This window comes from Neofelis nebulosa, chromosome 7 (assembly GCF_028018385.1).
Source record: "Neofelis nebulosa isolate mNeoNeb1 chromosome 7, mNeoNeb1.pri, whole genome shotgun sequence".
Lineage (NCBI taxonomy): Eukaryota > Metazoa > Chordata > Mammalia > Carnivora > Felidae > Neofelis > Neofelis nebulosa.
In genome coordinates, this window is record NC_080788.1 from 98,857,040 (window position 1) to 98,871,177 (window position 14,138).

The following is a 14,138-nucleotide window of genomic DNA, read 5'->3' on the forward strand; positions in this document are numbered from 1 at the left end:
AGGCGCCCAGCTTCTAGCTTGGCCTTCCCGAAGTTCCCAGGGGATCTATCTGAAATGCAAATCTGATCTTGGCACTCCCTGTCCGAAACCCTCTAATTGCCCAACACAGGTTGCCAAACCGGTTTTTGCATCTGAATCACCTTGAGAGCTTCTTAGCCTTGCAGATTCCCCAGCCCAGCCCTAGAATCGGGTAGGTGGGGCCTGAAGGATTCTGGTAGAGCTGAGACAGTCCCACCTGAGAAACACTGTGAGCCATGGGCTGAATCTGATCTCCTCATTCACTTAGCAGGCCCCTCTTGTCCCTTGCTCTTTTAGGAGAGGTCCTATGCACCTCTCCACTGTCATCCACCTCACCCCACACACCCTGCTCTCCATGGTACTTCTCACCTTTGACCTGTGCTTTGGCTTGCCTACAACCATATCCTCTCTGAAAATCCCTTTCAATGGGGGCAACTCTTAATCAGCCTTTGTAACTCAAACCATCAGCATCACCTGGGAGCTTGTTAGAAATGCAGGACAGACCCCCACCCACCCCAGCCCTAGAGAATCAGATCCCAGTTGATTCCTATACATGTTAGAGAATGAGAAGCACAACTTTATAACTCAGTTCAAAAAGCGCGTCTTGTGGAAAACCTTCCCAGAATGACATGTACCCATCAAGTATTCTTCCAAACTGACACTGGGCATCACAACTGCTGCACTTGTAACATTTCACAAGTTAGGGCTCCTGTAACCCAGTCCCAGGCTGCAGTAGAAATGCTTCTTTGTGTATCTGCCTCCCCCGTATTCAAACAGTGAGCATCCAGTTAGTTTATGAACACCCAAAGTATTCTTCCCAGAGTAGGAAGAGCAATGGCCTGGGAGCCAGAGGCCTGTTCTCACAAGTGGCTCTGCCATTGACTGGTAATGTCACCCTGGGCAGGCCACTGTGCCTCTTTGAATCTCTGGTTCTTGGTCTATAAAGAAAGAATAATAAATCTGTCTTGTTTACCTCATTTCTTCCATAAGGTACTTCTACTGAGCCAGGACTATGCCTGGATGTGATGCTCCCCTGCACGATAACACATGCGCGCACACACACACACACACACACACACACACTCCTGCTCATAGCCACTTGCTGTCTGTGCTGTTTGTCAGCCCAAATAAAACAGAGCAAAACCCCAGTCTTTCCATGCCACCATAATGGTGCTCATGAATGTCCTGACAGATGCTCTCAAGAGCACCAATGCCACCCAAAAGAAAAGCAAATATCAGGTTCTTATTAGGTCATGTTCTGTGGTCATGGTCCGGTTCCTAACTGTGATATGAAGCATGGTTACATTGGTGAATTTGAAATCATTGTTGCTCACAGCTAGGGAAATATTTGTGAGCCTCACAGGAAGGTTAAACAAGTGTGGAGCCCTAGATCTGATGTCCAACTCAAAAAGCTAGAAAAATGGCAGGACAACCCACTCCCGTCCCTTCAGTTGGCTTTATTGTACTGATGATCTCAGTTGGCATTATGGATGAAAACACACAGGAGAGAAAATCCTGAGATTCTTTTTCTAGGGATGTAATACATACAATAAAATGTCTCAAAGGGCAAGAGAGATAGAAACAGAGAGAGCACACACAAAGCTCTGGGTCAGCTGTCTGTCAGCTGCTGCTGAGTCCTAGCCAGAGTTCTGGATGAGGAGGAACTCAATCCCTTGGCATCCACATGAGTGTCTAGACTGGAGATTGTCCTGGGGAAGGCTGGGTAGCTGGTACATGTGTAATTCTCACTGAGAAGCAACCTGGAGCCATCAGCATGCACAGAAGGTCACTGGCCATCCAGGGAGCCCCAGCCAGCCGAACCCCAGGCTTGCTTCAGCAGAAGAGAAAGGCACTATAGCCCCTTCAGCCAGGGTGCTCGCATAGGACATCTATGATGCCTTTATTTTATCTTTTACCTGCTGAGTGGAGGACAAGTGGATGCTATCAACTGATACAGGGCCAGAGAACAGGTTTTACATTGGGAATGGTTATAACTCTTAGGCAGAAATGAGATTTGAAACTGGTCTATTTCTGTCCTCCTCCCCCTGCCCCCATTTTGTTAGCAGCAACGATTTAGGATACGTCTACTATGTGCCACGCATAGCATCATGCACTTGACGTGCTATCTTCATTCACACTTTTTTCGCAAAGTTAGAAATGAGGCCCAGAAGCTCATGTGAGTTTTAGAACTTAAAACAGAACTTGGAGACTCCAACTTCCAACTCCATATTCCTCACTCCTTGGCTTGTCCCCAAGGGTTCTCAGTAGAGTGCCAGTGGGGAAGGACCTTCTGTGGGAAGGACAGAAGGAGTGTCCTAGGAGTGTGAATGTGTATGTATGTGTCTGCGTGTGTGTGTGTTCACGCATGGGAGCATCACATCCAGGCATAGTCCTGGCTCAGTAGAAACACCTTATGGGAGAAGTGAGGTAGACAAGGCAGGTTTTATTATTCTTTCTTTATAGACCAGTTTGGGAGTGTCTGCATATCATGTCCCTTTCAGTTTCAGGATACTATGATCTTAAAAAACACAGAACGCCCTGTGGCCTGAACAACAAAGAAACAAGCTCAAAGAGTTAATGCAACAGCATAGCAGCATCGGGGATTGAGATCAGCTTCTCTGAGGTGTTCTTGGTTTTCATGACTCTAACGTGACTGCAGCAGCTCCAAGCTCATTTCTTCACACGATAGTGTCCAAAGACAGGAAAAGGCAAGTGCTCACCCTGTGTTTGTTTAAAAGTGAGGAAAACCTTCCTAGAAGTCCCCAGGGCTGACGTGCCTTACATCCCATGGGCAGAACTGCATCTCATGCCCACACCTAAAGCAATCACTGTCAAGGGCGGTGGCCCAGACTTTCCACCATGCCTCTGAGGAACAGGGGAGGAGCCCACGAAACACACAGGTATCATAAGCAAAAGCCAGGTTTTCTGAGCAAAGAAGTGAGGCAGGGAATGGTGTTGAGTAGGAAATCCACAGGGTTTTCTGCACACTTCTTGAAGACTGACATCGCACATTAGTATATTTAAGGCTGTACATACTAAAGAAACCCATTTTACTTCTTTGAACCCAATGCTTCCCAAACCAGTTTTTCCTTGGAGTTCTTATTAACTTCCTTCAGGCACACTGAGAAAAGCTAGATCCCACCATGCGGCTTGTCCCCCGTTACACGACTGTCCTGAGAGCTCTCGAACATAGCCCCAGAGCCAGACAGTGCCCCGTGCAAACACAGAGCTCTGAGAACAGCTCAGTAATTTGGAGGAGAGTTTTCTTTGGCTCAGTTAACAGGAAATACGAGCAGTTTTCTTTTTTCTGCAGGCTCCTTTTCCTTTTGGCCATTCAAAATTAATAGGTTCAAGACATTACTTTTAGTTGAATTTCTTTCCAACTAGCCTTGCCACCAGGGAGGGAGAAAATGATGGCTTTTAATAATGATGAAAGAGGGACCAATGGTTAGGTCAAACCAGGACTGCATTTCCTCCCACTCTGTGTGTGCATCAGCATTAGCAAAGCCTGTGAGAATGCTCTCCTTACTCATTACTTCCTGTGGCCACTTCTCCAAAGCCAACAGCTCACCAGAAGCTGGATGGCAGACAGGCAGCTCTCACAAAGCTCTCAGCTCAGCAAACCCCTCCCCTTCTCTCCTCCTCCTCCCTCAATAATCCTCCTTCCTCCCTCCCCGCTCTCCCTTCTCCTCTGTGCCCTTTCCCGTGTTGGACATTTGTTACCGGTTTACAAAAAAGAAACCCATGAGGTTTGACATTGGTATCTGAATGAAAATAGAATCCCAGTTGTAATCCTCTGCCTAGGAGGACAGCCAGGCCCCTTATCTCCACAGCCAGGTCCTCAGAACTGACTGAAAAGGGGAAGGGGTTTGGGCAGACAGGAAGGTCACACTTTGCATTCAAGATAACCAAGGTTCAGGTTGATTTCACAGATATAACCATTGTTCTCTCTCCTGTCCTCTTGTGGTCTGGCCTTTGCTCCCATTTATATGTGTGTGTGTTAAGAGGCCAAGCCATGCAGGGAGGCATGTCAGGGAAGGACAGGTAGCCTCAGCCTTCACAAGTTCTGCAACGTGACAAGATGAGCCCTCCAGGCTAGGATCTGGAGGAAAGATCGGACCGGTGAGGCACAACTTGTCAGGATGCCAGAGGGGAGCTCAGCTCACTCTACCTGGCTTATCCAGACACAGGACAATGCAACCAAGTGCCATTTGCAAAACTGAGGTTCCCAGACCTGGGATACAGGCCAGTCTGTGATGGACCCTGCGTGGGCTTTTATTCGCCATCTTGTGGTCTTCCCCCTCCACTCTGCTGTAAGCATCTTCCTACTCTTGGACTTCAACGTCTGCCTGGTTGAATCTTCCCATTCCCCGGGCACTTCCTTCCTTGATCTGTTCATCAACCATTTCTTTTGCCCTATGTTCATAAAAGGTCTCTCATCCATCTGCTTCTCTCCCATGGCCTCTAACAGACTTTAAGTCACTACCATCTCTTACCTGGACTGGTCGGCTACATTTTCACTCTTTCATGGCCCAATCTACTCTCTACACCACATCCAGTGTGACCTAAAATGTCACTCATCTGCTTGAAACCCTTTGATGGTTTCCCACTGGACAAAGAACAAAATGCAAAGAATAAAATATTTGCAGGGACCCACAGATCCTGGCATTATCTGGCCCCTGGCCCTTATCTGCTGCCCACTGCTCACTGTGATCTGTCATATGGCCTCTGCTCAGTTCTCAGCAGGGTCAGTTTCATGGGCCTGAGAGCAGTGTAGCCACATCAGACCTTATTCTCAAAAGGGGAGCCTGTAGTTGGGGTTTAATACCCTGTGGTCACCATCTTGAATTCTTTTTTTCCTTTTTAAATGTTTATTTATTTTTAGAGACGGTGGGATGAGGGACAGAGAGAGAGGGAGAGAGAGAATCTTCAGCAGGCTCCATGATGTCAGAGCAGAGCCCGATGTGGTGCTAAAACTCATGAACCATGAGATCATGACCTGAACTGAAATCAAAAGTTGGATGCTTAATCAACTGAGCCATCCAGAGGCCCCACCATCTTGAATTTCTTTTTTGTTTTTAACCATTATTTCTTTTTGAGAGAGAGACAGAGAGACAGAGAGAGACAGAGAGAGAACAAGCAGGGGAGGAACAGAGAGAGAGGAAGACACAGAATCCAAAGCAGGCTCCAGGCTCCAAGCTGTTAGCACAGAGCCTGACACGGGGCTTGAACTCACCAACTGCGAGGTCATGACCTGAGCCTAAGTTGGATGCTTAACCAACTGAGCCACCCAGGTGCCCCCACCTTCTTGAATTTCTTAATCATCTTTGAATTCATGTTTTGCAAGTGACGCTTAATGGGACAATGGAGCAGGCCAGTTGCACTAGGCTTGGAACCTCAGCTCAACTGTGGTCACACCTCCTGCCACTTTCCTGTTCCCAGGGGCCCCAGGTCCCACCTGGCCTACCTTTCCTTTCTCTATGTCCTCCTTATGACCACTGCCACTCTGAGCCTGAAGCAGTAACTAGGCACATTGGCAGTGGGAGGCCCACATTCTGCTGTCACCCTTCACCCCTGGCAGCAGGCTGTACAGGATTGTAGGGAGGGTCAGAGTCAGGCACCTGATGTGACATCTCCAGACAGGGCACAGCAGCAGTGATCTCTGCTCAGGCTGGTGGCCCCACAACACATTAGGCTCTTAGTTAGGATCCAGGTATCACACATGTCCTGGGACTGAGGCTGAAATCCTTTGGGGGGTCTCCCATCTGCCAGGGGTTGGAGCAGCAAGCCCCTGGGAAGAGGAGATTGACTTTCCCACCCCTACTGAGGGCCTGCATGTATTTTCCTTTGCGATAGTGTAGCTAATTACACAGCCAGTCCTGCTTCTGCAACTCTGGGGGACTCTGCCGCATCTGCTCTTTCCAGGTTGTTCTTGCTCAGCCCTCAGACGTCCGTTCACAGCTCACCCCCTCTGAAGGTTCGGCTCTGCTCCTCCTACCCAAACTAGGTCGCCCCTGTTATCCCTGCTTGTTTTTTTCCTAGCATTCATTAGGATGTGTAATAATGAAATACTGCTGTGTTCTGTCTGCCCACGGTTTGTTAAGCTCCACGAGGGCAGGTTGCTTGTCGGTCTTGTTCACAATTATGCCAATATCACCCAGCACCACCTTCAGTACAATGCCTGGCATATAGTGTATGCTCAACATGTATTTTTCTAGATGCTGCATGGCAAAGATGGTTCCTATTTAAAGCAAACGTGGCCACGGGTACCTGGGCGGCTCAGTCGGTTAAACGTCCTACTCTGGACTTTGGCTCATGTCACCGTCTTATGGTTCATGAGTTCAAGCCCCACGATGGGCTCATCAGCACTGACAGCCCGGAGCCTGCTTGGTGCTTGGGATTCTTTCTCTCTCTCTCTCTCTCTCTCTCTCGCTCGCTCGCTCGCTCAAAAAAAAAAAAAAAATCCTTTAAAGTAAACATGGCTAAGAAACTGCACGGTGGGTCTACAAGTAAACGTTTGTTATTTTATTCTAACTTTCCTGTATGCTTAAAATGATAACATTTAAGGAAGTTTTAAAAGAAAACAAAATATTTGGGGGTGTTCAGATACAAATTCTACAAATCCTGTAGGTATTATTTTCAACTTGCTACTTTCCTCTGCACAACAACACTGGGGAGGCCTCTTTCTACATCAGTCCACATAGATCGATTCATCACTTTTAAACTGTTAAATGCTTTTCCGTGTGTTGTGGCAAGGGCACACTTTATTTAGCTGTTTCCCTATTGTTAGACAACTAGGCTATTTAAACAGCCTTTTTGCTGTTATAAGCAAGGCTCCCCTACATGCATGTGAGCATTGCTCTAAGCTAGATAGCACAACAAGGAATTGCTTGGTTTACAGAGCTTGTGCATGTTTTTTGTTTAATTTTTTTTTTTTCAACGTTTTTTATTTATTTTTGGGACAGAGAGAGACAGAGCATGAACGGGGGAGGGGCAGAGAGAGAGGGAGACACAGAATCGGAAACAGGCTCCAGGCTCCGAGCCATCAGCCCAGAGCCTGACGCGGGGCTCGAACTCACGGACCGCGAGATCGTGACCTGGCTGAAGTCGGACGCTTAACCGACTGCGCCACCCAGGCGCCCCTTGTTTAATTTTTTTAATGTTTATTTATTTTTGAGAGAAAGAGAGACAGAACACGAGCAGGAGAGGGCAGAAAGAGAGGGAGACACAGAATCTGAAGCAGGCTCCAGGCCCTGAGCTGTCAGCACAGAGCCTGACACGGGGCTGGAACCCACGAACTGTGAGATCATCACCTGAGCTGAAGTTGGATGCTGAACCGACTGAGCCCCCCAGATGCACCCCCCCCACACACACACACATGTTTGAACGTAATAAATACATGCCTTTAAACCACTGGTCTCCTTAGCACAGAAGGACCTCCTGGAAGGCAAAGTAAGTGAGAAGAGGTGTGTGGCACTGAGGACCTCCAGCTCCCTTCCCAGCCTCACACACTACTGCTGTTGCCTCTGCCTCCCCAGTCCCTTATGGTCAATAGGGGAAAGATCCTGGTAATTACTTATCTCTAGGGGAAAAAAAATGATTCCCTCTCTATATTTCTGCTCAGAGTCACTTCCTCTTCTCCATGGGGTGGGGAAGGGAACAGGAAGGACTTGAGAAAAGTCTTTTGTTTAAAAATAGAAGAGAATTGCCCCCTTGGCATTTTTCCTGACTTTTATTTATTGAAAAATCTGATTCTAGCTCGAGTTCAAAATGGAAGATGGAATGGTATGGAGCCATGCCAGAATCTAGCATGTGTTTGTTTACCCAACAAGTCCTCACTGAGCACCTCAGGGGCACAGAATGGGCACTGATTAATTAGGATGTCACTGGCCCTACTGTAGAAGGGGGTTCCTGGAAGCCCTTTACTGTGTGAGTCAATGTCTATGTAGTTGGGGTCATGGATTGAACCTCCCCCATGTTGTGAACCTCCCCCCCCCCCCCCAATTCATATGTTGAAGCCTTAATTCCCAACGTGATGGTATTGGAGATGGGGTCTTTGGGAGGTAATTAGGGTTAAATGAGGTCATGGGGTCAGAGCCTTGGTTCAATGAGATTAGAGTTCTTCTAAGAAGAAACTTGGGAGAGTTCTCGCTCTTGTTCTCTCTGTGAATGTGTGTGTAGGGGGTGTGTGTATGTACACAAGAAGGCAGCCATCTGCATGCCAGGAACAGAGCCCTTGCCAGTAATCTCTCCAGGAATTGAATTGGCCAGCACCTTGATATTGGAATCCCAGCCTCCAGTGTTGTGAGAAAATACATTTCTGTTGTGGAAGCCACCCAGTTTGTGGTATTTTGTCATGGCAGCCCAATCTGACTGTTGGGTACCATGGGAGGGACACGGGGCAGTGGCTAGTCACTAACCGGTACAGAAGTGTTTCAATATTTTAACAACTGGTTCATATATACTGTGGCGTACCAGCACTGTTCATAGAGTTTGCATTCTAGTGATAGGAGACAGACAATACACAAAATAAGCAACACAAATAGTATGTTAATGGTGTTACATGCTATGGAGAAACAAAAGGCAGAGGAGAGAATTAGGAAGTGCCATGAGGAGGGAGGTTGCTATTTTATGTCACAAGAAGGAGGAAAGGAAAGGAAATGGCAAGTTTTCTATCCTTTAAGGGCACTTAGTGGAAGTTGCACACAACACTTAAAGCCTATTCCTCAAAACTTCCTCCCACAGCCACACCTTGCCGCAAGGGAAGATGGGAAATGCAGACTTAATTCTGAGGAACCACAGGCACAGCCACTGTGGGGAAGTAGGGTTCCATTCTTGACAATGTAGAAAATGGATATTGGGGAACAATCAGCCACAATAGGGAGAGAGCATGATTGGACTGTGTCATAGAAAGAGAACTTTCATGGACCTGTTGAGAAGCAGTTCTCTGCGGGTCTCTCACACTTGTGGATGTCCTATGAGCAGTGGAACTTGCTGCCTTTCTCCTGGGCTATCATTCCAGGGAAGGTTGTACGGCAAGTAGTCTTGGAAGACAGAGATAGTGTCTCCCCATGGAGCAAAGTGCAGGTAAGCTGAATGTCCAGTACGATAAAGATCATGCCTCCTCTGCATAATGGCCCATAACACAATGCATGGTTCCCTAAGCATGGGGTTCCTCCCCTGGTATGTAACCCACCATGTGCCCAGGCATCACCTGGCCCTCTTTGCACTGACCTGTGGGAGCTGGGGCTAAGGGAACTGGCATAAGAATATATACTTAATTATTCCCAGATATTAAAGAAAACCAGTACCTTTATCACAAAGAAATCTGGTAGATACCACCTTTAGAAAATGATCAAACACCACCACCAATAATGGGACAAATTGACATCATGTGCCTCTTAATGTAATGCCCTGAGAAGGACCCACATCATTTCTGTTGTATTCTCCTTAAAAATATATAGCATGATTCTAATCATAAGGAAAAACAAATCCAAGCTGAGAGCTTTGCTATAAAAATATTAACATCGTGAAATCAAAAAAGGAAAGAAGAACTAGAGATTCTAAACTACAAGGGACTAGAGGGGCCTGGGTGGCTCAGTCAGTTGAGCATCTGACTTCAGCTTAGGTCATGATCTCGCAGTTTGTGAGTTTGAGCCCCGCATCGGGCTCTGTGCTGACAGCTCAGAGCCTGGAGCCTGCTTCCGATTCTGTGTCTCCCTCTCTCTGCCCCTCCCCCACTTGCGCGCACGCTCTCTCTCTCTCTCTCTCTCTCTCTCTGTCTCTGTCAAAATAAACATTAAAAAAATTTAAACTACAAGGGACTAAACAGGACAACTAAATACAATTTGTCACCTTGATTGGATCTTGAATTGAAAAAAGAAAAAACTATAATATTACCCAACACATTTCCATATTCACATTTCCCTTGGAAAAAATGGAATACAGATATATATTAGATAATATTATGTCATTGTTACATTTCTCGAATGTAAGCATGGTATTGTAATTATTTAGGAAAGTGTTCAAGTTTTTTTTTTTTTTTAACGTTTATTTTTGAGACAGAGAGACAGAGCATGAATGGGGGAGGGTCAGAGAGAGGGAGACACAGAATCTGAAGCAGGCTCCAGGCTCTGAGCTGTTAGCACAGAGCCTGACACGGGGTTGGAACTCACGGACCGCGAGATCATGACCTGAGCCGAAGTCGGCCGCTTAACCGACTGAGCCACCCAGGCGCCCCGGAAAGTGTTCAAGTTCTTAGAGACACAATGAAATGCTTAGGACATAAGTGTCATGATATCAACAACTTCTTTTCTCTTTTTAAATGTTTACTTATTTATTTATTTAGAGAGTGAGAGCACAGGGGAGGGGCAAAGGGAGAAAGAGAATGCCAAGCAGACTCTGAGCTGTTAGTACAGAGCCTGACGCAGGGCTTGATCCCACGAACTGTGAGATCATGACCTGAGCCAAAACCAACAGCTGGACACTTGACCGACTGAGCCACCCAGGTGCCCCCAACAACTTATTTTCAAATGGTTCAGGAAAAGAATGTGTACATGCATATAGAGAGCACACAGGTGGCTAAATTGCTAACAGTTGGTGAACTAGGGTGAAGAAGAGCTGGGTGTTCATTGAATTATTCTGTAATCTTCTCTGTAGTTTGATCTTTTTTTAAAACAAAAAGTTGGAAACAACGGTACCGCATCCTGGTGACCCTGTGGAGGATAGGATTGGGCTAAGGGAGGCTGGATTAGGAACTCCATCCCTTCAGGAATTCTCTCCCTGTCACTCGTCAGCAAGGTCTCCCTCTGCCCTGCTGCAGACAGGCTTTTTCCAGGCAGCAGGGCGCATGGCCACAGGCCTCCCAGCTGGTAGCCAGGGAGGAAAGGGGTGTCCAACTCCCTGATGCAGCTTGAAAAACCCTGGGAAGAAAGCTCTGATGGACTCAGCTTGGGTCATGCACCTGCCCGGGTCAGAAAAGGTCAGGGGAAGCTGAGCAGGGTGGCCAGGCCCCAGGACCGCCTATGCACTCCAGGCAGTGAGGGGAGACTGCAGGCCTTCACGAAGGCAAAGAGAATCAGTTACACGTGGAGAGTGGGAGGAGGAGAGGAGGAGAGGAAATAAAGATGATTCAACATTTGCTAACTACAGTGACTCTCAGAAGGGGAGGCCATCAACTGCAGGAGAGAATACAAGAAGTTTGGAGCGCTCTATTATCAACCTGAAAGCGGAAGTTCCATGGGCATCTAAGAGGAGAAATTTCATAGATTGTTGGAAATGCAGCCCTGTAGCTCAGGAAAGCCTGGGGGTCCCAGCCGCTCTAGGAAGGTGTGGGTGTGCCAGCTCCAGCACCAGAACCTGGAAGGTGCCACCTGGTCCTACAGCCCCTTGGTGAGAGAGAACCCCCCGCCTGCTCCCCGCTAATTATGAGGGAGGAGAGGATGAGAGCCATCAAAAGGCAGGGTATCGCATTTCTGTTTCATGCCTCAGCATCCAGTGACTCAGCACGGCCCCTCCTGCTACTTGTTCCAAAGGAACTGGGAGCTGTTAGGCAAATACTGAATAGTATTTGGGTCCTAACCCTGCCAGTGGCAGAGCTTCCTTCCACGGTGTGGACAGCCCTCTCAGATTCTTCAAACCCAGCCACAGTAGGGGCTGTTGAGCCCCTCAGTGCTCAAGCCTGGCTTTCCAGAAACAGCTCACTGCCAAGGAAGGCGTCACTGGGGGAAAGAAGGAAAAAGCAGGATCACCCAAGGGCCAGGGAACTGGCACCCGTCTCCTATTTTTCTCTCCAGAAAACAGCTCCCCCTTTTTCACTATCGTCCCTTTGCCCTCTTAGTTTGTGTTTAGGAGAGCTTGCATCTGTCGTTAATCCTGGAGATCCAGAATTAGTCAGATATGGGTCTGGAGTCCAGTTTATCTACCACCTCGGAATAATAATGCGAGTTCCCCCTGGGAGGAAGTGAAAGTCAGTGAGACAATGCAGGTTAGGAGCCCTTGGCCCATGGGGGGTGCGAGACAAGCATGAGCTGTTCTCCCCCCGGAGGGTCTGAACAAGGCCAGAGGTGGACACATCCATTCCTTGTGCCCCTCACACCTCCCCTGGGGAGATTTCCAGTCACAAAGCAGAGGAGATGGGCCACAAATGCCCCAGGGGGCGGTATGGAGGAAGGCCGGAGGAGGGTGGCTGGGACTTCGCTCATGTGAACTGCACACCTAAAATAAGGCCAGGCAGAAGACTGGGAATTTCCTATAATCTTCGCTGTGGATGTCCTATTTATAAAGCTGAGTCACTGCCAGCCGTTGCTTCGCCGCCACTCAGCGTGTGGAGACAGGCTGCAACAGGAAGTGAGGAGCACACCCAGAAACATCCGTCTCACTCAGGCTTTCGGGGACGCCCTGGGTCTGGCCTGGCCCTTCAGCTCTCAGAAGCACCTTGACAGGTCAGGGCATTTGCTACCTCACCAGGCTTACTGTCTCTCCTTTTCCTGGCTTCTTTCCTCCAGAATAGCCTCCTCTGTGTTGAGGTTATAAATTTGCAAAACACACTTTGCCTTCTTCATGGCTTGCTTACAAACACAGCCAGGCCTGTCTGCCCCCGAGACCCAAGGGGTCTGGCGTCTGAGTTGGATTTGAAGGCATCTGTCTGCTTCTCCACAGGAACAGACTTCCTGGATGCCTCTGCTCCTCCCATCTGTTAAAGGCAGCAGATTCTCCAAGGACAGTATTCATACATTCAGGGCTCTGGGAACCTGGGTTGTTGAATTCATGAAAGTCAGTAAAAGAGCAAAAAAAGGCAAAGGCAAAGGCCACCCCATCCTGGCCCCCAGCAGTCCTGTCAGATACTGTGCAGGGCAGAGGGCAGCCCTGTTGTGCCATCTCTCAGATGTGCCGAGAGGTTTTCAAACCAAAGCAACCTTAATAATTCAGCTATGGTTCCTCATTAAACGAGGTAGACAAGCTGCCTAGTTAAAACCTTCTCAACTCCTGACCTCCCCTCAGGAAACTTCTTTTCAGAACCAAGTGTAGGGTTCTCAACGTGGCCATGCATTGTGGACCCAGCTCTGACTTGCAGGAGCTCTGGGGAAGTACAGAGTTCAGACCCTGGGAAGTTCCTAGGCCCTGTGGCTTTGGGTATTTGGGTCATAGCAGCGCTTGGGGATAGCAGTCACGGGGCAGGGCCTCTATCAGTCAGTCGGCATGGCTGGAGACGGGAGGGGTTTGGAGATGCCCGCCTATCTCCAGCTTCTTGATCTCCTCACCCCCACATTAGTTGACCAACACCCACCCCTGCTGCCTCCAGGGCATTTTTGGTGAAACTGCTAGATGGTGGGTCTCTGGTCCAGCTACTCTTCTGGAACCAGAGACTTTTTTTTACCATCTACTGTCTCTGATACTTCCCAGGCCCCCAGACTCAGCCTCCATCTGTCAAAGTCCCCCTCAAAAGAGTCTTTCCCTTTTCTCTGTCTTCTTACTCCTCTCTAAATCTCTCCCTCTCAGTTTTGGGTGACATTCCCTCCCGTCCCCTTTCCTTGTTGCCAGAGAACTTTAGGCCTCCTTTTCTCCCATTACAAGCAGGGGTGTGTGTGGGGGGTGGGGGGGGGAGGCAAAACTCTGAAGCTTCGGAGAACCCAGATGTCAGCATCAGAGACACCCCCTTCCTGTAGTGGGGGGAGGAGGAAACACTTTCCACTGCTCCCCAGTGAGTCGGCCCCTTTAATTACCACCGCTACCTGCCACAAATTAAATGGGGGATGTTTCTTCCTGCAGCAATGAAGAAACAGTGTCAACTTAGAAAAAACAAAGACTCGAACAAATCAGAAACTAATAAGGTTTAGGAAGTTTGCCAGGTACGAGATCAACCTGCACAACTCAGCAGAGTCTCTCTTCGCTCACAATAGCTACTAGAAGATACTACTAAAAAGATACCCTTTACAATAGCATCAAGAACTACAAAACATCTAGGTATTAATCAAGAATACGCAAAACTTCCATATAGGTTTTTGAAATTTTAATAAAGAAAACGAAATGATCTGAATAAAGAGTACGTTCCATGCTTTTGGACTAGGTGACCTAATATAGGGTGACCTATCTTGGATGACTCTATAAAGACCTAATTA